The sequence below is a fragment of the Tamandua tetradactyla genome, chromosome 24, assembly GCF_023851605.1.
Source record: "Tamandua tetradactyla isolate mTamTet1 chromosome 24, mTamTet1.pri, whole genome shotgun sequence".
Lineage (NCBI taxonomy): Eukaryota > Metazoa > Chordata > Mammalia > Pilosa > Myrmecophagidae > Tamandua > Tamandua tetradactyla.
This window is the reverse complement of record NC_135350.1, coordinates 14,771,120-14,794,873: the sequence shown is the minus strand read 5'-3', so window position 1 is coordinate 14,794,873 and position 23,754 is coordinate 14,771,120. Positions and strand designations below refer to the sequence as shown.

The following is a 23,754-nucleotide window of genomic DNA, read 5'->3' as shown; positions in this document are numbered from 1 at the left end:
CATCAGACTAATTCCTCTAGAACTCAAATGATGTGTTTTTCGCCTTTATACCTCCTGTGCCTGGTTCAGAGTTCCATGCACCTATGATGCATCATAAGTGTTAAATATGTGACTGAGTAATGTTTGAACCAGGTATGACTGAAAAAGCTAAGACACGTGTCAGCAACTACAATGGAGGTAGGTGGTGTATATGGATAGCCTTGATTTCAGAGGTAAGCAGATTTCGGGAGAGACTGAAGAACTTAGTTTGTGCTCGGGGCAGGGGAATAAGCGTATGCTTCCCTAGTAAGGTGATGATTTGTAGGACAAGTGGTCACCATTAGAAGTGGTTACAAGGGAAACATGTCTTCAGGGGCAAGCTGATATTGAGAAGAAAGAACAAAGACGGTGTTTGTTTACCATAGGACAGAGGTTCCTCTAGGCATGGTGGAAAAGCCCCATGTGGGGTGCAGAGATTCATGCTGTGGGGAGGGGTAAAGTCGAGCCAAATTAGAATGAGAACATGGAAAGTAATGACAGAGGACAGGAATTTCCAGCTGGGCAATATTCCACTACTAAGAAAGAGGGAAGGAGATTGGAAAGCAGGATGAAGATGCAATTTTGATACTGAGTTTGTTGAAATAATAATTACCAATATTTATTGAGGCCTTATTATGTACCAGGCACCCTATTAAGCACTTCCATGAATGATCTGAGACCTACAGCATTTCTGTTTTCTAGAAACAGAAAACAGAAGTAGCTTGCTCAATATCACACAGCTGGCCAGTGGCAGGGCTGGGATTCTAACACAGTTATCTGTCCCCAGAGCCTGCTTTGTTGATCATCACACTCTCCAGCCTCCATAATAACCAAGTTCCAACAAGTAGCATTGCTTTTTCTCAGGCACTTTCCAGATGCCATCCAGCAGTTGAAAGTTACAGGAACTCAGGAAATTTCCAGGTCCTGTGTTCTTTTAGGTAGTAATCAGTAGAAGGACATACAGTTTTCTTTAGCCTGGGGTGCGTGCCCTTCAAAGCTCCACAATAAATCACAGCCTTGAAAAGCACCTCAAAGACTGAGACAATTGCAGTGTGTAAAGATTATGGATTTCGTTTTTCTTTTCTTTTTTTTTTTTTTAAGAGAGGCTTAGATAATTCTTGATGAAAGAAAAAATGCCTTGTTTAATAACAAACTGAAAAAGACAACTTCTGTGAGCATATTGTTGCAGGTGCATTCTGTGCATGGGTACACGCGTGTTGAAGGATGGAAGAATAAGTAGTTGTGTGTGGAGGAACATTGCTTGATACCAGACCCAGTGTCTTCCTAAGGCACTGAAAACTTAGGCAGCACTGATTATGCACTTCTGAAATTGTAATTTGCGCTCCCTGTATATGTTTGGATGGGTTATGCCAGGTCCAGTGAGGGGACCGAACAAAGACAGAAGGGCTTTTGGAGTCACGATCTGGTGTAGCAGGAAAGACGGACCAGTCCAGAGAATTATGGGTGAACAGGGAAGGAAGGAACAGGGACTGCTGCAAGGCATGGAGAGCTTCACAGGGAGCTTGAAAGCTGTAATCCAAATTCAGAGTTGGGATTTAGTGTCAGGAAATAGAATGCCTGGATGTGGGCTCAGACATGCTCTCCTTGTACCCTGGGTTATTTCAGCTGCACAGTAGTTCTTATAGCACCGCAGGTTGCTGAAGAAGCTCTTCATCCTGAAACTTGAGGCAGGGGGTGGGAAAGTTTGGTTTGAAAAATTATTAATAACAAACTGTTTTTATGGGACTTGTTTTTTTTAATTAAAAAAATTTTTTTAAACATAACAACAGGTAAACACATTCTTACCATATGATCATTCCATTCTTGGTATTTAATCAATAACTCACATTATCATCACATAGTTGTATATTTATCACCACGATCACTTCTCAGAACACTTGCATCAATCCAGAAAAAGAAATAAAAAGAAAAAAAAATTCGTACATTCCATACTCCCTCCCCACCCCCCTCACCAATCACCAGCATTTCAATCTACTAAATTTATTTTAACATTTATTCCCCCTATTATTTATTTATTTTTAATCCATATGTTTTACTAATCTGCTGATAAGGTAGATAAAAGGAGCATCAGACACAAGATTTTCACAATCACACAGCCACTTGTATGAGACCTTTTGATGGGAGGCTGAAGGATTTGTGACACCTGTCCCTTCGGCTTTCTCTGAGCCTAAATATGTTTGAGTGGTAAAGAAGGAATCAGTTTTTCTGATTTGCTATTATTCATGAATAACACCTTGAAGATGTTTATCCCACAATTATCTGATGCAATGATATGTGGTACATGTGAAACGAGGATGACTTAGGTAGCTTCCTGAGTCTCAACTTATTCATCTATATAATGGGATAAGTCAAGCCTACCTCATGATATTATTTGAAGGACTAAATGAGATTTCAAGGGCAGTGTGCATAACACAGTGCTTGTCACCTTATACATCTCCAATAAGTATCCTTTTCCTTCCCTTTCCCCTTTTCTCTCCCAACTTGGTGTTGGTGTGATTCTGAGTCACTTGTTGCATAACCCCGTCAATTAGACATTCTAGATTTGCCATTTTCTCAAGATAGTTCAGAAAAAAAAAAGGTTGACATTTTTATGCTTGAAGAAATTTCTTTAGATCAAATGAATGCAGAAATGGCATTGACATTGAAATTATTTTTTATCATGAAAGGAATAAAACAGAAGTATACCAACAGAGAAAAAAATCTATAATTGTGCTGGAGAACCCAAGAAGGCACATGGGCAGTGGTGTTGAAATGATCTTCCAAGACAAAAGAAACTGTTGAAACAATGAAATCAAAACATTTGTTTTAAGTGGCTTAAGTTTTGGGGTGATTTGTTACACAGCGAAGATAACTGATATACTGTACCATTTTATACATGTGAAGATCAAAGCCAGGCAACACTAATCTATGATGATACAAATCAGAATAACAATTCTCCTTGGTGGGGCACCGACTGGAAGGGGGCAAAGGAAGACTTTGGAAAAAAAATTTTTTGAGTTGGTGGGTGGTCAAACAGGTATATTCACATGGTGAACATTCCTCAAGCTATACAGTTAAGACTTGTGCACTTAACTATATATGTTATACCTTAATTAACACGTACACACACAATGTATGATCAAGACTCTTGAGATACAGGTACTGTTCTATGTAGATGAGTTAGCAAGCAGATATCCAGGGACTGGCAGATTCAGCAAACCACCATGAACTTACAGTCAGACTATTGAAGAAGAAGACCATTCATTTTATACTTATTGACCCCTGGCTTTGGACCAAGCCCTCTGCTGGGGATAAATACTTGAATAAAACACAATCTCTACTCTTGCAAATTATAGATGCCAAGCCAGTCCATGCCGAGACAAAGACTAGAGCCAATTTAATATTTTACCATAACAAATAGCAACTAAAGGACAAAACTAGATCATAAATCCCATCAAGCTCTTTGAGGAATAAACTGAATATGTGTGCTTATTGAGGTTTAGACCCATCAACAGAACTACAGAATTGCGTAAATGTCATTTTGTATAATCCCACGCATTTATGAGACTTGAAGCTACCACTGAGTTAGGAAACCACTGTCAAATAGAAGGTATTGTCCCTCTCTTGCTTAGACCATATTTAAATTTAATTGTTAATGAGCTTGACATTAATAACACACTCAGGCAGAGGCAATTTTATTCATTCTTCATTCACCAACAAACACCGCGTTAAGAAGTTCCTAGATAACATGTCACTGCATTCACCTTCTTCCAAGGTAGGATTGTTCCATGAACTGAACGAAGGCTAAGAAGGAATCCAACATGGAAGAGAGCAGGACAATGAGATGCAAAGTTGGGATTCAGATGACATTGTTTGAGTCCCTAAATTCATCTGTGCTTGCAGCATAAACACTTTTCCTTTATTATTTATTTTTCTATTTGTTGTTATGGAAGTTTGAGTTGGACTTTCTGTCACTTGGAAGAATCCTAACCCATAAAGTCAACTTGACTGCCCGTCTTACCCTCTGCCACTCCTTAACTTCTTGCTAAACCCCAACCTCTTCCTCCTAGGCACAAAATTTTCTAGGGTTATCGTCTCTCCTACAGGTGACTTCATATATACATGGTGGATGAAAATAATGGTCAGTTATCAAAAGACAAGACAACAGTAACAATGACAGGATCTAGAATTTATATGAGTTCTAGTTGCCACCTTGTCAATCACCTGAATGCCTGGTACTGGCAGTGCCTTAATTGCATATATGTGGAAATAACCTTGCTACACACATGTTATTAAGGATGAAGCTTGGGGTAAGCTGAATAATGAATGACTTTAATACATTTACCTTATTAACATTTTTATACATGCATTGGTAATTGTAACCATCTGTACTTTCTTAGATGATTAGAATCATTACCATTTTTTTCAGCAAAAAATATGCTTTGGTTTATTATGTGTTGCTTGTACAATTATTTTCTTACTTTATAGCAGATCCTTATATATGTGAGTTGCATATATCTCAAATTCAAAGAAAATTTATGTTGGTTAACTGGGAGTGACAAGAGAGGAATAAAATATGGACCCTGTCCTTAGAGAACTTAAAATGTAATGGAAGGTGGGCCACGGTGGCTCAGCAGGCAGAGTTCTTGCATGCCATGCCAAAGACCCAGGTTTGATTCTGAGGCCTGCCCATGCAAAAAAAAAAAAAAAAAAAAAAAAGGAGAAAACAGACATTTTTAGAAATTTGTCTGGCCATATATAGGGTCAGTGTCACAAAATAGTAATGTAGTTTGTTGTCCAAACATAAATGCAAATAAAAGTAATGAACTAGAAACAAGACAGGCAGGGAGAAGCTGTTGTTCCCTCACATGCTGTGTTACAATCTCTTTTCTTGTCTGTCTCCCAAACTACAGAGTAAACTCCCATCATTAGGATTAATGTCTTATTAAGCCTGTATTCCAGACCTTTCACAGTGACTGGCATAAGAAGTGTTTTGTTGAATTGCATTAATATTTTAGCTGTGTCCTTGGTTCATTTAACTTTATAAATATGCACCATATCCATCTCTCTTGACTGCTGGCTGCCTTTCCACAGTTTGGAGGAAACAGGTAGATTCCTATATCCTGCCTTTTGCTTTTAACATACACTCAGCCAAGCAATGGCCAGGTGGACAGGCAGACAGGAACCTAGAAAGTTTATTCCAAAGGTCAAGGCAAGGTGGTTGGCCTTGAGTTCAGCCAGGCATGAGGAACAATGTGAGTCCAAATTGGAAGAAGAGGTCAATGGCTTGGGCAGTCAGCCATCAGGGCTCTAGGAAGAGACAGAGTAAAGGGCGCAGGTGAATGGGTGACTATGATGCAAGGCTCTAGCCAAGTCAAGAGCTGGCTCCTTCCAGAGTAAGATCCTATCTTAGGATATGGGAAGTACAGAAGGCTCATTGAGTAGGTCTGACTGACTGGGCGGTGGAGCTTCGAGATGATTCCTTAATGGAATCTCACTCCATATTTTTTCATATTGACAGCAGGACTTCACTCATGCTAACAAAGGATTGCCCTTCACAATAGTTCTATAAACAGAATCTAATTAATGAATTCACAAGTAGCTATTTCCTGTTTACGTACATTAAACAAAGTTAACTCATAAATTTGTTTTAAGTCTAAATTTAGTCACACAGCTGGATACAAAATGTATACCCACGTACGTTTACAGGAACCCCACCCACATGCACATACACACAGGGTTGGGAGAAAATCCCACCAGATAGGATCTGAAAATGTAGAGCAACACATACTAATACTTAGACTCTTAATCTATGAAAATGAAAATAGAGGTTCCTGCAGGAACACTGAATTCACTTAGTCTACATATGTGCTGTGTGGCTCTGGGCCAGACTGAGAAATTTGCAGAAATTTTCAACTTTAGCCTTTGGAATTTATTGTTCAAATCCCTGAACCTGGTATATTAAATCACCTGAATCAGATTCCCACATTGGAGTAACGGGATCTAGATTTATCCTTCTGCCTTAAAGTTTTTTTAAAAAGAAATATGCAAAACAGTGGTGTTTAGTTAATTAAAAATAGCACAGGTCTGTGATCACTGAGAGAAGGGACATAAATGGTTAACCTAGCTCACTGCCTGGTGTGTGTTTCCAGGTTGCGATGCAAAAAAAAAAGGCCTGGCATTCTCTTCTTAATCAAGGAGATAGAGTTTCTTTGTAGCTTGGAGAAGTCAAGGTGGCTAGAATTCACAGAGCAGAGTTCCAAAAAGGAGAGAGCCAGAAAAAGAGAAAGAGAAAGAGAGAGAATGCTCTGGAGATATGCAGAGGGTACCCTCAAGTCTTTAGCTTAGTACTGATCAGGTTGAATATACGAGGAAAATTCTGAGGCGAGGGACAGAAGCAAGTTGAACAATCCCTGGAGTTCATATAAAGCCGAGATATTTCATCTACCCACCATTGAGTGGAAAGAACTTTTAACACATGGGGCATCCAGTAGTCCTCAGAAAAATATTTCCGTAATAGTGGGGTCAAGCTCTAAGTTAAATGCTATACTGAACCTTTCTAAGAAATTAAAAGCAAGCCTGTTAAGGATCAACCTGTTTCCAACTAACTCAAGGGCTTCCCCAAAGTACAAGAATATTTAAGAAACTACAAAAAGAACAAAGACAAAAACAAAACCTGTCACTCTACAACTCAAAATTCACAATGTCCTGCATTTAATAAAAAATTACCAGTCACGCAAAGAAGTGGGAAAATACATAATAAAAAAAGGAGAAAATTCAGTCAATAGCAACAGACCCAGAAATTACATGGATCATAAAATTGGTATACAAGGACGTGAAAACAGCTGTTATAAATGTGCTTCATATGTTAATGAAAATCGAAAAAAGCATGAACATGATAAGGAGAGACATAGAAGATATTTTTAAAAGCCCCAAATGCACTTCTAGAAATGAAAACCAATGTCTGAGATGAAAAATACACCAGATGAGATTAATAGTAGATTAACTCCACAGAATAATGATTGGTGAATTTGGAGACCTACAATAGAAACTGTCTAAAATGAAATAAAGAAAGAAAAATGCCTGCAAAAAATCAAAAAAGAGAGAAAGAGAGAAAGCCAAACAGAATATCAGTGAGCCTTGGGATAACATCTTGTGACCCTTTATCTAATAAAGATACTGAACTTGTGGATACTATCAATAATTTAGGGAAGAGATAATGCCAAGTCTATACAATTTGGCAATTTTTTAGAAAGTTAAGCATATACATATTGTGCTGGTTTGAAAGGATGTATGCCCCCTAGAAAAGACATGTTTTAATCTAAATCCCATTTCGTAAAGGCAGAATAATCCCTATTCAATACTGTGTGTTTGAAACTGCAATCAGATCATCTCCCTGGAGATGTAACCCAATAAAGAGTGGTTGTTAAACTGGATTAGGTGACAACATGTCTCCACCCATTTGGGTGGGTCTTGATAGGTTTCTGGAGTCCTATAAAAGAGGAAACATTTTGGAGAATGAAGGAGATTCAGAGAGAGCAGAGTTGAACGGCATAGCCACGAGAAGCAGAGTCCACCAGCCGGCGACCTTTGGAGATGAAGAACGAAAATGCCTCCCAGGGAGCTTCACGAAACAGGAAGCCAGGAGTAGAAGCTAGCAGATGATGCCGTGTTCACCATGTGCCCTTCCAGATGAGAGAGGAACCCTGACTGTGTTCACCATGTGCCTTCTCACTTGAGAGAGAAACCCCAAACTTCATCAGCCTTCCTGAACCAAGGTATCTTTCCCTGGATGCCTTTGATTGGATATTTCTATAGACTTGTTTTAATTGGGACATTTTCTCGGCCTTATAACTGTAAACAAGCAACTTATTAAATTCCCCTTTTTAAAAGCCATTCTGTTTCTGGTATTTTGCATTTCAGCAGCTAGCAAACTAGAATACATATCATGTGGCCTAGCCATTCCACTCCCAGGTATTTTCCCAAGAAGAATGTGTCTGCACAGACTTATATACAAATGCTCATAACAGCTTAATTTGTAAAACTGGAAACAGCCCACATATATGCCCCTCAAAAGGTGACTAGTTAAATAAATTGTGATATATGCAGATAATAAAATACTACCATATAAATAAAGAATGAAGTATTGAGACACATAACATGGATGAATCTCAAAATAATTTGTTGAGTAAAATAAGCTAAGGATATACATTGTCGGATTCCATTCATATAAAATTCTAGAAAATACAAATAAATCTATGTGATAGAAAGCAGAGCAATGTTTGTCTAAGGAGTAGAAAGAAGAATGAATCACAAAGGGCCACAAGGAAATTTGGGGTGATGGAAATGTCTGTTATCTTGATTGTAGTGATGGTTTCATCAGTATATACTTATGCTAAAACTCATTAAATTGAATACTTTAAATAAAGGGTGATTATTGCACATTAATTATACATGAATAAAGGAACCCAGAATGAAAGGGATGAAGGAAGAAAAGAAAAAAGGAAGGAATGATGAAAGAAGAATAAAAAGTGGGAGAGCGCTGTGCAGTCAGTGTTTTCTTTGCTTTTCCTTCACCATTGGCCTGTCCTTAGACGGGCTATCCCATTTACTGGGGGTGGGGGTGGGGGTGGGATTTGGAACCAGATTAAATTCCGTGGGGTGTCCTGCTTGGCTTGTGATTCCTGGGATAATGGCAAATAGAGGCAACTCTGTGCTGGCCTGCAGAGACAGGAAGGGGCTGTGGACTGCCTTGGATTTCATGCCTCACGCTTCTCCTAGAAATGCTGTATTGAGAATTGTGACAGGTGAAAACTAGAACCCAAGTCCTTATTGCTGCAGATTTCCTTGAGAAATGATGGCATAGGCTGGAATCCTTGGATTTTGGATAATTCTCTTTTTTGGAGTAGACGTTTTTACTCAGTTAAAAATCAGCTATGTAGAAAAAAGGAGAAAATCTTTGCTGTGCAGCTTTTCAAAGTACTCGAAATAAACTATAAAATTCTTGATATATTTAAACATAGATGAAATTTAATGACCTCAGGTCATCCTTGAAAGATGTTAGCCTTAGTCAGAGTGATCAGGGACAGTGAGAAGGGAGGTAACTGTTGAAAAGTTAATTCCATTTCACCAGTTCTCACATTACAGCGAAATTTTATGGTAAATGAAGTCAACAAAGAAATTTAAACATTCAGATCTAGATACATTGGTGGATAGTATTTCTTGAAATATAAAGTCACTGGGACAAAATCTAAGTCCATGAAAATCCCAGCGACCTTACCGTTAGAGCCCTTGTCTGAGAGTGCCCCCAAAATGTCCTCCCCAAAGGGCCAACCCACATTGGAGAGAAGACCTTTTCCCTCCCTTCCTTTCAGAGTGTCCCCTTAGTGTCCAAGCTTTTTCCCTCTGCCTCTAACTTCAATTCAAGTTCCTGTAACACTTCTGGATCCAGGAACAGTTCATAACACAAGGACCATCTCTTCCACTTCCTTTAGCAATTTGGATGGACCACTCCCAGTGTCTTTCTACAAAGCAATATTTCTGGCTTACGACATCCTTCAGTAAAAACCAAGAAATGTCTATTTACCAAGGGGATTTCCTCATTTTCTCCTAGGTTGGATTTCTTCCCTTTGCTGAGAATCCAGAACATAGCAAGATATTAAAGATTCTTTCTTCTCTCTTCTAAAATAATTCTGAATTACCTTTTATTATCTAAATGGTTATATATTTCCCAAATGGGAGACTTTTAGAATTATAACTCTTAGGTTAGTATTTCATAAATAAAACAAATTAAAGTATTAAGAAATGGAAAAACATCTAGAAGTTCAAGACTGAAAAAAAAATCACCTGAATATCCTTAGTGTTTTCTTTTTTTTTTCCTGAAAAAAGGAATAGTTTTGAAGAAGAAAAACTAGGAAAGTAACATTTGAAAGAGTGCTTGAGATTTTAGAAATGTAATGATTATTCTTATTTAAAACACATTTCTATAATTTCTACTTTTACAACTAATTTTCTCATAATTAGTCCTTGCCCTGGGGGTGAAGCAATGCTTTAAAATGTCTCCATATATGCAATGGGATTTTAAAAAAACTTGCAAAGCTTTGAGTTAAAGTCAAATGAGCTAGCTTGATCCTCTGATGGACAAATGCTCTTCATCTTCTTTCCCTCTTGCTCTCTCTGCAGTTTCTTCTTCAAACTCCCCATCCCTTCGCTTCAACGATTCTGGATTCTTTTGGTTTTGAACTCTACTTCTTGAATCACCTGTTTCTTCTTTCCCAACAAAACCCTATATACCATTTATCTTATTTTCCTAGGGCTGCTGTAACAAAGTGCCACCAACTGGGTGGCATAAAGAATAGAAATTTATAGTTTCACAGTTCCAGAGGCTACGAGTCTGAAGTCAGGGTGTGAGCAGAGCTGTGATTTCTCTGCAGTCTGCAGAGAAGACTCTGTTCCCAGCCTTTCTCCTGGCTCCTGGCGGACACTGACGATGCAAGGCCTTCTCTGCCTGTGGTCACCTGGCTTTCTCACCTCTGTCTCTCTAACAATAATCTAATAATCTAATAGTCAGATTAGATTAAGGGCCCAAGCTACTCCAGTTTGACCTTATTTTATCTTAAATTCCATGTTAATGACCCTATTTCTGAAATTCTGAGTTACTGAGATTAGAAGTTTGACATATCTTTTGGTGGCACACAGTTCAATCTGTAACACCATTGTACAGTCTCTCAGAGATCTCATGGTTTCTAAATCTTTATCTCTATCTTTAAACTTCATCCTACCTAGACTCCCTCATTTCCAATTGCCTGCTGACATTTTTGCACCATGTCACCGGTACTTCAAATTTAGAAAGTACAAAATGTGCTTTTATGTCCAACTGTGCTCCCTTACTTGAATTTCCTACTTGGCTAATCTTATTACCAAGTTCCCAGTCATTGTATAAAAAATAACTTGTGCCTCCCTTTATTTTCCATATCCAACTATTTATCAAGTAAATCTTAGTCTACATGCAAAAGTTTCTTAAATATTTTTCCTCATTTTCACGCCCACTGGTACTTCCATAATTCAGGTCCTGATATTTCCTTACCTGGATAAAGTAGAGTAGCTCTTTACCTTTTCTCCCTGCTAGCACCCTACATTCACTTTAAGGAATCCTTCAGTCTGATGCTTGTTTTCTTCCTATATTTTAGCTTGGCATTATGTTTGTTCGTTTCTTTGTTTTTTAGTTCATTTACTTAGAAGTTCACAATAACATGTTATTGCCTATGGAAAATGTTCACCTTAGCTTAGACATTCAAAGCCTTTCCCATCTGACAACCCCTTTATTTATTTATTGAGTTTATTCTCCAACTCCATTCCTTCATGAATCCCTAGGTACTTTCAGTGCTCAGTGCCTTTCCATTTATTTTTTCCTTCTTCTTATGAGGTCTCTTCTATAATATCTGTTGAAAACTAAGCCATTTTTGAAATTGGGTTCAAATGCCTATTTTTAATGAAGGTGAACTGAATTTGATCACTTCTTGCTCACTATTAAGATAGCTTGCCCATTTGTTCTAGCACTCATGCTCAGCTTGCTATGAATAATCCTGGCTCTGCAGCTGGTCTGTATATTTCTAGAAAGCAGAGACTGGCTTCCACCTATTTGTAGCTCTGAGAGTACTTAGCATAGTGCCTTGCATAGGAAAGCAAAGTTAAATTGAATTGACAGTATTTTTAAAGGTTTTCTTATCAGGCTGATCATCACCATAGTTAAGCGTAGTTCACAAGGACAGGGGTTGCCTCTGTCAGTTATCTCTTGTTACAAGGTACTTAGACCCTGGTGAAAGTCTGTCTCAGGTACACAAACAGAAGATAAAACCTCCTGTATACTGATGGCTCACTTCATCGCATACTCTTGTTTTGAAATTATTTTTATTGAGAAATCTTCACACACATACATTCCATATATAGTATACAATCAATGGCTTACAATATCACCACATAGTTGTGTATTTATCACCATGATCATTTTTTAAAACCATTTGCATCACACCAGAAAAAAAAATAAAAGGAAGAAACTTATATATACCATACCCCTTACCCCTCCCTCTCATTGACCACCAGTATTTCCATCTACTCAATTTATTTTACCCTCTGTCCCCCCATTATTCATTTATTTTTTATACATATACTTTCACTCCTCTGTCTATACCCTGGATAAAAGATCACATACTCTTTTATATATGTCTTTTTGTTAAAAACACATCAATATTAATATGTTGATGAAAATGATGGTTGATGGCTCATCTACAAAGCTCTTGTAGTACTTAAAGTACACTGCCCCCAGTGATTCTTATGAGGATGAAATTGCGGTCCTTATTTCTAGATGGATAGTCTAACATAATACATTAGACCACACGGAGTGTAAGTACCAGAAATGAAATCACACCAAGACCTGGGCTCCTTTTTCCATTCCCTTCTGACTTCATGTTACAGAATTTGGGATGATAAAAAATAGTTTCAGTTCAGTTCCTGGTGCCTGCCCATGTTAAAAAAAAAACTTTCAGGGTCATTTTCTTTACTTTTACAGTTCCTTTGTGAAGAGAAGAGTTGGTGAGGCATTCCATGCACCCTGGAGGAATGGAATTCTGTTTTTCATTTTGTGAATCCATGTACTTTTTGCCATTCTAATGCCATTTTTCTAGATCTAATTCTTTGACAGGGTGGGTAATAGTTAACCAGTATGCAAGGCCCTGTAGAGAGAAAGGACTTAATGAATCTTCGCCTTACAGGAACTGAATCATTTTCTAAAAGCTTTAGGCCATCAAGATTTATAGACAAAACTTTTCTTCAACAGGTTCTGTTAAAACTCAACCCTTGCCTTAAATTATCAAAGTTCTGATTACCGAGTCAATAATTAAAGTATTTGGGATGGTCAGTAGGATTTAAAATTATACATTTTGTCAGGTGAGGAAACCTATGTATTTTCATTGGGCTTTAAAATATAATCAAGGAAAACATGCCATGAAAACAAGCACAGAACAGACTTGTAGAATGGACTCATCCAGTCGCATGTCAGAAACCCAACTCAATTATTGGCTTATGAAATTGAAAAGTCCAAGAGTAGAGTGGCCTTCTGTCACTGCACAGATGCACAAACAGTGCCAACAGGAGTCTGTGTCTCCCTGTCTCTCAGCTCTGCATTCTCCTGCATTCATCACATTCCTGGTCTGACTCTCCCTAAACCTGAGAAAATGTGGCTACCATCAACACCAGACTGATCCCCTACCAGATTAACGCTCCAGTGGAAAAAAAGCAAATCTCTCATGATAGCGTGAGCAAAAATCTTGGGAGTGTTTTATTTTCCCAGACTGAGTCACATGACCATGCCGAAATCAACCGCTGTGGACACCAGATGGAACGTTCTGACCAGCCAGGCCTGGAGCATTTGCCCACTCTGGACTGAGGCTGAGGTCATGGTAACCTCACGGACTGTGAGAAGTGGAGGGATGGTTTCCCAGGGGAAAATCAGGCTATGATAAATAGCAGAAAGGGGAATGGATCCTGGGTAGGCAAAATAGCAGAAGAGTACTGTAAGTTCTTAATTTTTCACTCCAGTAGTTCAGATCAGGTGATAACATGTGAAGGCTGAAATTTTAGTGGTATTAAAATATAAAATATTCAAAACATTAAAATGTTCTAAAAATTAGTCACAAATGACATTGCAAATGTCTTTTTCAGGCTGCATAACAGAAAAAAACCATTTAAAAGAATATTCATAAATTGTCTTTAATCATTAGACATAATTAATTCATTAACTCATGAAACTCTTTTTGAGTGTTTATCACATGCCTGACATTGTGCTACATGCTACGGGTACAGACTCTTTAAGACAAAGGTAGATTCCTGAGTTCACATCAACCTCCCACACCTGAAATTCTCTGAGCAGCAGCTCCTCTTGATAATATGGGCAGTCATCAATTTCAGTTATTTCTTATACTAAAGAGTATTGAAAATTAATTTCTTTGAAAAGTGTTTTCTACCTAAGCATTTTTAGTTAATTCATCCTGGCATTAGTAATTTGGTCAAATGCTGCATTTCTGTAACTTCTGCTGAGAAGCTTAAGACAATCATATAAAAAGGCAAAAAAAAAAAATCCTTACGTATTTTAGGCTTCTTTCATTACAGTTAAACTGTATAGACATGTGCCCATACCTTCTAACGTAACTGATCCTTTTGAGGATAAATTTCTAGTCTATGCTGAATCCTTTTATACTATGAGTCAGTTATGCTGAAACAAAGGCAGTCTTTCTTCTTTCAATTATTTTGAATATTCCCATTATTTATTAAAGGAGGGTTATGTAACATTTAAATGGGGGCCCCCAATCCATAAAATACCTGTCTCAGATGAGAAGCATGTACGTGGATCAGCATAATGCATTCATTTAGAGACGATGGCCGTGGAGCCCTCAGAGACTGTCATAAATCTATCGGGTGCCTTCGGGTGGCGGACTTGGCCACAGGACTGTGGCTGTGCAAGCCAGTGGGACCTAGGAGCTCCCCGCTGGCGGCACATCTGAGCAGTCTCAAGAGTACAAGTACCCCCATCAAAGACTTGGAATAAATTACACTAAAAATCTGGCTCCCAAAAGAGTTATTTTGGACAGGACAAGGTGAAGCTCTCCTGAGCCGTATTAAATGACTCCCTCCTGCGCAGTGGGGCTGTGGCAGTGGTGGCGGTGAACGGCGGGGGTGGGGGGGGGTCACGTTAACCCCACACGCACCTCGGCAGAAATGTCAAATCGAGCGGCTGCCAAGGTTTCTGGAAAATAATATTTCAAAATAAATGGCTTTATAATTTAATGCGAATATTTATCTTATGAAATATTCATCTTTTCTCTAATACTTCCTTTTCCAAAGAATGTCTTACCCTTCCCAATGGAGTGCTGGAGCCGGCTTATGCCCCATGAGAGCGGATAATTAAATTCTAAGGAATGTCATGAGCCACTTGTTAAACACTTTATTAAAAATTCAATTCTATCAACTTAAAAAGTTATATTAAAAGCAAAGGTAATAGACACTCAAAACTCATCAAGTCCTGATGTTTTTTTCATCACATTTCTTTATGAGCTATGCTGTTGACGTCATTTACATCCATTGTACCAATTTGGGGATTCACCATAAAATGGCATTGTACCACCTCGCATCTCTTCACAACCTCACCTTTAGTGACATCACATTGGTGGTTTGAAATCAAGTTGATGGGAGATTTTAAGTTGCAGAAGCCGGCTACAAATCAAGGCTCGATTTGTTGTTTTGTTGATTTTATCTAGACTTAAGAAAGTGATGGAAAAATGTTAATAATGCAGAGGAAACTCAAAATTGTGTTGTGTCTGGAGCAATTACATTGTGAATGGTACAAGAAACGGAGGAAATATTCTCTCAGCAATTCAAAATTTATTTTCTGATTCAGCAATGAAGTTGCTCAAGTCATTGGCGAACAAGTGTAATTCCAACTTATGCCTTTCTTGCTTCTTACTTCTTACCATAAGTGAAAATTTTAACCAACATTCATGTGGAAATTAAACTTGTTTTGTTAATTGCAACTATAGGTTGATTAAGAATAAAAACGTTAGGTAAAAATAAAGGAAAGCAAGCTGTGAGAATCAGTTGGCTATATGGAATTTACACTATAGAGTTTTGTATATTTTATTATATTTGTAAATTGTAAGTTACATATCCTGTATATCAGTAGGATTTATAATGTTTTTTTTGCCTATTTTTATGCATACATTTTTTTCCTCTGGAAAGCTGTTAAACTCATATTAAGACATATTTCCCATAAATAAAGTTGAGTTCCTTACTTCTGCTTGAAATTTGCTTCTGTTTTCCCAGAGTCAAAGTCCCTCCTGTGTTAGATACTGGAGAAGAAGCTAAGGCACAAGTGAGGGAGAAAGTATTTGGCTTGCTTATGGTGGCTTTTGAAACTCCCACAAAATGATCTAGACAAGAAGAGGAAAGGAGTGGTTTCTCCATTTATCCCTCCCCACACCCTAAACATACCCTAATTTGCCAAAAACCTACATGTGAAAAAAATTCCAGTTATTTACTTGGACTGCCTTCTCCTGGCAGTCATGTTCTCCATATTCTAGACCACGGGGCCATATTTCATTCCCAGTACATGCCTCAGACCCTCTTTACTTTCCCAATCTATCATGCCTCCTGCTCTTGTATGTCTTCTCCCCTTTGGGTTAATGGTCTGGGAGTTGCTAATGCCATCAGCTCTACCCCACAGCACAGGAGCCAGACCCTACACCCCTTGCATCTAGCGAGCATCTAGCGCGCACGGTCTGGTAGTGTAGTGGTGGACGTGGTCTTTCTGTGCTCCATTTAGTCATTGACCTTGTCAGGGGCAGTGGCTACAGATAGCGTGGCAGGCAAAGGCGGAACATTGTGGCAGTCACATGGTTGCTGAGATGTTACCTTGGGACCTATTTGAGATGTTCCTATATGTAAATAATCAGAGTGAAGCATAGCGTTTGGAACAAAATTGAACTTAATTTTATTTTTACTTAATATTTTGTACCTCCGTGGCATTTTCAAGCATTCACAGATTTTACAAAACGGTCTCACTCTCATAACTAAAATCTCCTACACCAAAGACTGTCTGGGCCAGTGGGAAGAGATTTGGAGCCGGGGGGCCTGGTTCTAGTCCCAGTTCTGCTACTGATGAGTCCTTTGACCTTGGACAAGTTCCTTTACTTTCCAGGGGCTTGGTTTTTTTAAAAAATGATCTACAGTTTCCAGTAGTAAAGGTCCTTTTTAGCTCTCTCATTCCATGGCTCTTTGTCCCTTCTTTTCCCTTTGAGTAGATGAAGCACACATCCTTGGTCAAAAAGTCAAGGGCAGGGTGGGAGACCCGGGTTCGATGCCCGGTGCCTGCCCATGCAAAAAAAAAAAAAAAAAGGTCCAGGGCAGACTCTAGCATATTGGTCATATCAATTCCTGGAATCCCAGGCCTCAAATCTTTTGTGGCAGTAAGCATAAATCATAAATAATTCCAGACTCCTACTCCCAGATTTCTTAGAAGGATCAGAGCACCGACATTCCTTGGCAGATGAAGAAAGAAATTCAATTATCTGGAATGCAAAGAAAAAAGATTATTCTCTCTTGTTGAAAATCTTTCAGAAGGGCAGTAGCAGTTTTTCCTCCTTTCGTAAGAACAAGGACCGTAACAAAACTTCCCCCGTTGAGTGAGGCTCTGCGCCACTTCAGGCCTGAGACTCATAGCATTAATGGTCACTGTACATTAAGTACTGTCCAGTCTTGCCTGTAGAAGATTTAAGCGATTTCCTTGAAGGTGTATACTCTCTTAGGTATGCCTTGGAGACATTTTTATTGATTGTATCTGTGGTCTCCAGGAGTCACTTAAAGTTTAAATCTTTCACGTTAAAGTGGAGCACCAGAAAGTTTTGAATATTTGTTGGTGGAGGCAGCAGTGTTCCATTTCACTGGGTTCTGGCTAATTAAGGTTCTAAGACATTTAAAGAATTCAGAAACATGAACCATGTGTGCTATGTTCTGAGTATCAAAGACTACAGTTGTTATTTAATGAAGGCAGTTGCTTATAAACAAATGTTTTCAGATTTTGAAATATAAGAAACAAAATGCCAAATCAGCCTGTCCTTCCTGGTGGGAGCAGACCTCAAAGTAGGCCCCTGGCTGGAGCTGCTTCCCCTCTGATGTAACTATTTCCTCGGTGTGACCTTGGAGAGGTCATGGTTTTATTCTATTTAATTGAAAGTACCTTTGAGCACCTACTCACCATCCTTAATGTACAGCCTCAGTCTCCCATGCCGCTTGCATTTCAGTCATCAGGCGGGAGACGTATTCCCCATCCTAACCATCATTGATTTCCAAGGAGAGAAGAGAAAGGGAGGGTGCAAAAGATGACAAAGAAGAAAAGAAAGAGAGAGGTAGAAGGGCAGAAGGGGATGGTTAGTCACAAAGAGCTTGTGCGTAAGTTGTAAATAGGAGAGAATGTAAACCTCAAAAGGAAAAGCAAGAGTACATGTGCCTCCGGTTTTGGACCATCCGAGGAGGAGCTTTTCCTCCTAGGAATCGTAGGCCAAGTGACCCCTCCTGAATCATGGACTCTGTTTGCCAAAACGGTGGTGTGGGGCTCATCCCAGACCTATTGCTGGATTGCTCTTACTCAAATTTTTTTTTTTCCTCAAAAGAAAAAGTAAAACCCTTTTTCTATCACAGCACTATTTCAATAATGTCAAGATTAGTGTCAAAAAATAAAATGGATTTTTAAACCTGAGCTACTTGTCCCAAGTCATGTAGAGTCAAACAAGCTTCCTGATGAGCTTGGGGATTGGAGGTTTTGGGGGGTTGTGGGGGACATCCTTGGGTACAAAAGGGAAGCAACAATTTCACTCCCATCCAAAGAAACAAGAACATTCCTTCTCCTACCCCTGTCAGAACAAAACATTTCTTTCTGGGGTTGAAGTCTTAATAAAATAATGTCCTGATTATTTCATGAAGCTTATGCATTTCACTAGTTATTCAGATTATTTGCTGCTTCTCTCATCCATCTGTTAGCATCTTTGCCAATAAGGAGAGGAAGGGGTCTCAACCTAGTTCATTTGTCAATTTGAGTACCCATTGGTTAGTTTTAAGGGAGAAAAGGTTGAAACTAACATATAAAATGAGGATTTTTACATTATTCTGGCATTTCAGTTGTTATGTCAATCCTAACCCACGTTTCTTCTGGTATTTGAAAGGTTGTTTTCACTTCAGTACTTTTTGATTTAAGACCAGTGTCGTTAAATGGCTGAGACTGAGCCCTGATAATGTGAAGGCAGCGAGGGTGATGTGCTGGGGCTTCCTAACCTCATTCTAAGAAAATAAATCAATAATAACTCTTTTGAACCTTTCAGTTTTCTTTTGCTTCCACTGTGGAAAAGTTTAGGTGGAAATTTATCTGTCCATCTATTATATCATGCATTTTTTTTTTTTTTTGTGAAAAGGGTAATGGAACACAGAATGCCATACATGGGTTATTCCCACCATGAATTAGTCTCTTTTATCTGTCTCTGACCAAAACAGATGTTGGCAGCCTTTCTATTCCAGCTCTCTAAGTCAGACTAAGACTATCAGTTCCGCTTAGGGAAGCTGTAGGAAATGATTTAACTCTTTCAATAGACCTTTACTAATTTTTCCCTTGGATCCTTTTTATTTAAACTACAAACAAACAAAATTAGAATGCATCTCTGTGCAACAATGAAAGAAAAATAGCAATATTAAAAATACATCAAATACAACTCTAGAGGGAAGTGAATTTTTATTCAAGGACTTTCAAGTATTCTGACATTGAAAAGACATTTTTGCTTGAGGAGGCAGCTGGATGTGTTTCCAACTTACAGTCAAAGATCGTTTGCACAGAATACCTAAGGGAACCATTTTTATTATTATTATTATTCAAAGAAAGAGTATCTATCAGAGTGTGTCAGGATGAATCCTGCCAGGATTCTACTCTTTTTTTTGTAGAAACTGACCATTTAAAAGAGCCATTCTGTGATTGGTGGACTGGTGCCACAATAAAGCTCTTATACTGGGATTCTGCAACAAAATGCAAATTAAAGGAATGGGAGAAATGGAGGGAATGCAAGAGAAAGGATCAAAGGGTGAGAAAAGGAAGAAAGAAATTATTTGAAAAGAAGCTTAATAAACACATAACATTATAAGAATTTATCATAGGAAGGAACAGTCTCTTTGCAGGCTTTCTGTAAAAAAAATTATTATAAATTATTAATATTTTAAATATTTTCCAGACCCATGCAAAATATAGAAAAAAGGAAAATAACTTATTCGACACCAGATAAATTTTCCTAATTTATCTCATTTAATTCTCATAATTGTCCTATGAAAAGATGCTTCTATCAGAAAAGAAATGGGTACTTTTCATGCAATCCCCATGCCAGAGTACTTGGGCATTATCTCAGGTAGGTAGTTTTGTGGTATAACGTCTCTGTGGGCACATTCTCACCCTCTTTTGCCTTTCCAGTAATATTGGCAATTCAGGACAGGAAGAGCCTGTCTGAACATTCTCACCTGAACTCTTTCAACAAAGTCATCAAATAAAAGATATAATCAGTAAAAGGCATCTAAAAACTCAAATGATCCAAAGTGCCAAACTAAAAGCTAAGATATGTCAACATACTTACCATATGCCAGCCACTGTGCTATACCTTCGTGTGTATTACCTCATTTCATCCTTAAAGCAGTTCTGCAGGGTAGGTGCTTTATTAATCCCCATTTTGAGAAACTAAGGCTTAGAGAAGTTGTTAGTCATCTAATACCACACAACCATTAAGGTGGCAAAATCTGGTATTTTTGCTTCCAGAGCTTGTATTTCTAACTTCCACACTTCATCTCAAAACCCAACTCTGTGGGATGACCTTCATTTTACTCACCACCCCTAACGAAGGACCGTACCCCTTCTTTTCCTCTTTCCTAGTTAACTTCATCACAGAACCTGAGGCAGCTGTCTTCCAGCCATAACCCTGGTCACCGGCAGGCATGCGGTATAACAACATGGTATTTCTTGAGACGTACATTTTCTGATTATGACAGGTGATAGCCAGACTGGTACTTTGCTAATCACACTAGGGCCTAAAACAGGGACATTTAATGTTGGCGGAAATCACAGATCTCAGAGGTACTAACTCACCTCAGTCAAACAAGGAGTGCACTAGAATTAGGAGGAAAATGTTCATGATTCTACTCCACATAAAAGTAAAGACTAAATCAGAAGCAGGATTACGACTTCTGCGTTTTCTTCCCTGTTCTTTACGAAGTGACTACAAAGCAAAATATTATGTACCTTTAGATGATGTGGATTGTGGTGAAGGAAAAGGGCTGAACCTCCCGGATTTTCAGCTGGAGCTTAGAATACAGAGGAAGCTGGGTGACTCTTTAAGGGGTTACAACCACACTGACTTCTCATGGGTAGGGATGTACTGATGATACCCCTGATAATTCTGCAATGATGAGCTATTACAATGTATTGGTTATACGTATTATTTTATATTTCATACTGGCCATTCAAATGGCCCTTAAATGGCCCCAGATTGTTGGATGACCTTCAGGATATTTTGGTTATATAGATACAATCTTTGCTGGGTGACAAGTGTGTGTATGTAAGGAGTGGGTACTCAGAGGCCATCGTTAGACTGTGTCGAGAGCTCATCATATCTGGTAACCTGGATTTGGGGCAGGATAGGATCAAGATCTGTAATTTATAAAATAGATAAATTACTCAGTCTCTTTCCATTTTACAGCTACGTTGGCCTTCCAGGCGATTTGGGTAGCATCTGTTCTTCCAGCGTGCTGACAGCACTCCATGTTGGAGATGTCGTCACAAGGAGAACTGTTGCGCAGTTGTCACCAGAGTATTCTTTGTGTGCAGTTCTTGTTTATTCCTGTGGCTGACAACAAAGATAGCATCCTATGCCAACACAACTGTTGCTTCCTGGCGACTGCACTAAAATTCCATTTTCTTGTTGACAACTTTTTTTTTTCTTTCGGATTGCTTCCTCTGCTTTCCACAAGTGAGCACCTCTACTGCAGCGACTGAGACAGGCAAGATCCCTGTTATGGCAGAATGTTAGTCTAATGGAGAGATAGGCGATAAACATGGTTATTTTCAAAGAAAATAAGGATAAGGGATGTCCTAGAGAGTGCTTGGAAAGCTACTTTCATGGGTTGGTCAGGGAGGGCTTCTAGGAAGGAGTGTGCTAGGGCTGACGCTAGAGTGACCAGAGGGGGCCAGCTGGGAGAAAGCATGGCAGTACATTCTAGGCCGATGGAAGCCAAGGGAAGAGCAAATGCACAGTAGTGAAGGGACAACAATGTGGCTGGTTCTTGGAACAGAGAGAAATACGGGCCTGGTGAGTATGGTGGAGACAATTAGGAAATAAAATTAGAGAGGAAGGCAGGGGACATTAGAGGCCTATGCTGGTTTGAAAGGATGTATGTCCCCTAGAAAAGGCATGTTTTCATCTAACTCCCATTTCATAAAAGCAGAATAATCCCTATTCAATACTGTGTGTTTGAAACTGTAACCAGATCATCTCCCTGGAGATGTAACCCGATCAAGCGTGGCTGTGAAGTTGGATTGGGGGAAATGCATCTCCCCATTTGGGTGGGTCTTGATAGGTTTCTGGAGTCCTATAAAAGAGGAGACATTTTGGAGAATGAAAGAGATTCAGAGAGTGCAGAGAAGAATGACATAGCTATGAGAAGCAGAGTTTACCAGCCAGTGACCTTTGGAGATGAAGAAGGAAAATGCCTCCCAGGGAGCTTCGTGAAACAGGAAACCAGGATAAGAAGTTGGCAGATGACACCATGCTCGCCATGTGCCCTTCCAGATGAGAGAGGAACCCTGACTGGGTTCACCATGTGCCTTTCCAGATGAGAGAGAAACTCTGACTGTGTTCACCATGTGCCCTTCCACTTGAGAAAGAAACTCTGAACTTCATCGACCTTCTTGAACCAAGGTATCTTTCCCTGGATGCCTTAGATTTGCTTTAATTGGGACATTTTCTTAGCCTTAGAGCCATAAACTAGCAACTTATTAAATTCCCCTTGTTAAAAGCCATTCCGTTTCTGGTATGTTGCATTCCGGCAGCTACCAAAGTAGAACAAGGTCCATAAGAAGGAGTTTGAATTTTGTTCTAGGTATATTGATAAACCACTGTAGACTTTTGAGGGCAGGAATAACATAATATGATGAATGCGTTTAAAAAAAAAACAGGGCACTGTAGCTCTTGGTGTGTGTTGGGAAGAGGGAAAATAAATGGGGATCATTCAGCTGAGAGCACAGTGGCTTAGACCAGGTGGCAGCAGTGGTCTGATCTGAGATATGTACAGAAGACACTGAGATGAGAAGAGTGGGGGAGGGCCACATTAAGGGGTGGGATGAAGGTAGAACATAAACCTGTTTGGGCCATGTTAGCTTGGGATGTCTGTCAGATATACAAGTGGAAAATCAGGTTGGCAGTGGGATCCATGTGCCTGGAAGTCGAGGCTAGAGATCTAAATTCGGATTCCTTAGCAAATCTGAGGCTACAATTTCAGCCCATAGGAAATCGAATTATGTACCCCAATTTAGACATGCTCTTAATCTTAATCTGCATTCCTGTGGTGTGCACCCATTGTAAATAGACAGATCACTCTTGAAAGCTAAATACGGCATGGAATGAGCTGTAGCAAAAACACTTCGGTACAAGGGACCCTTAAGAGGTCACAAACCTTTTTGCCTTGGGATTTGTGGAAAGGCTTCACAGCAGAGGTGACATTTGAGATGCATCTTGTGTGATCAACAGGAATTTGCCAAAGGGCATGGGGTGAATGCAGGAGGGCTGATTCTACCAAAGGAGTTTTCAGGAGTATAAAGGTGTGTCCTGGAGAAAGTCAGCCCCAAACAATTTTTCATCTTTGAACCTACTGCCCAGCGGGACACACACAGATAGGTGATCTTTGTCGGGTTGGTTGAGCTGCTCTTTCACTTTTGAAATCTGCCAGCGTCAAACTTCCAATGTTTCAGATATACATTTTAAAATCCTGGATTATTTCATTTATCTGTGGAGACGTGAAACACATTTTCATTTAAAGCTTTTGCTGAAGAGTATTCTTCTCCACATCTATCCATCTCCCACCATAGATTTGACAAAAACTTTACATAAGTGT

At 39.1% G+C, this 23,754-nt stretch overlaps 1 pseudogene; it reads right to left on the bottom strand.

Moving 5' to 3' along the window:
* Positions 1 to 14,437: 14,437 nt before the first annotated feature.
* Positions 14,438 to 23,754, bottom strand: part of LOC143668586 (SIN3-HDAC complex-associated factor-like) — a 135,211-nt pseudogene continuing 125,894 nt past the window's right edge.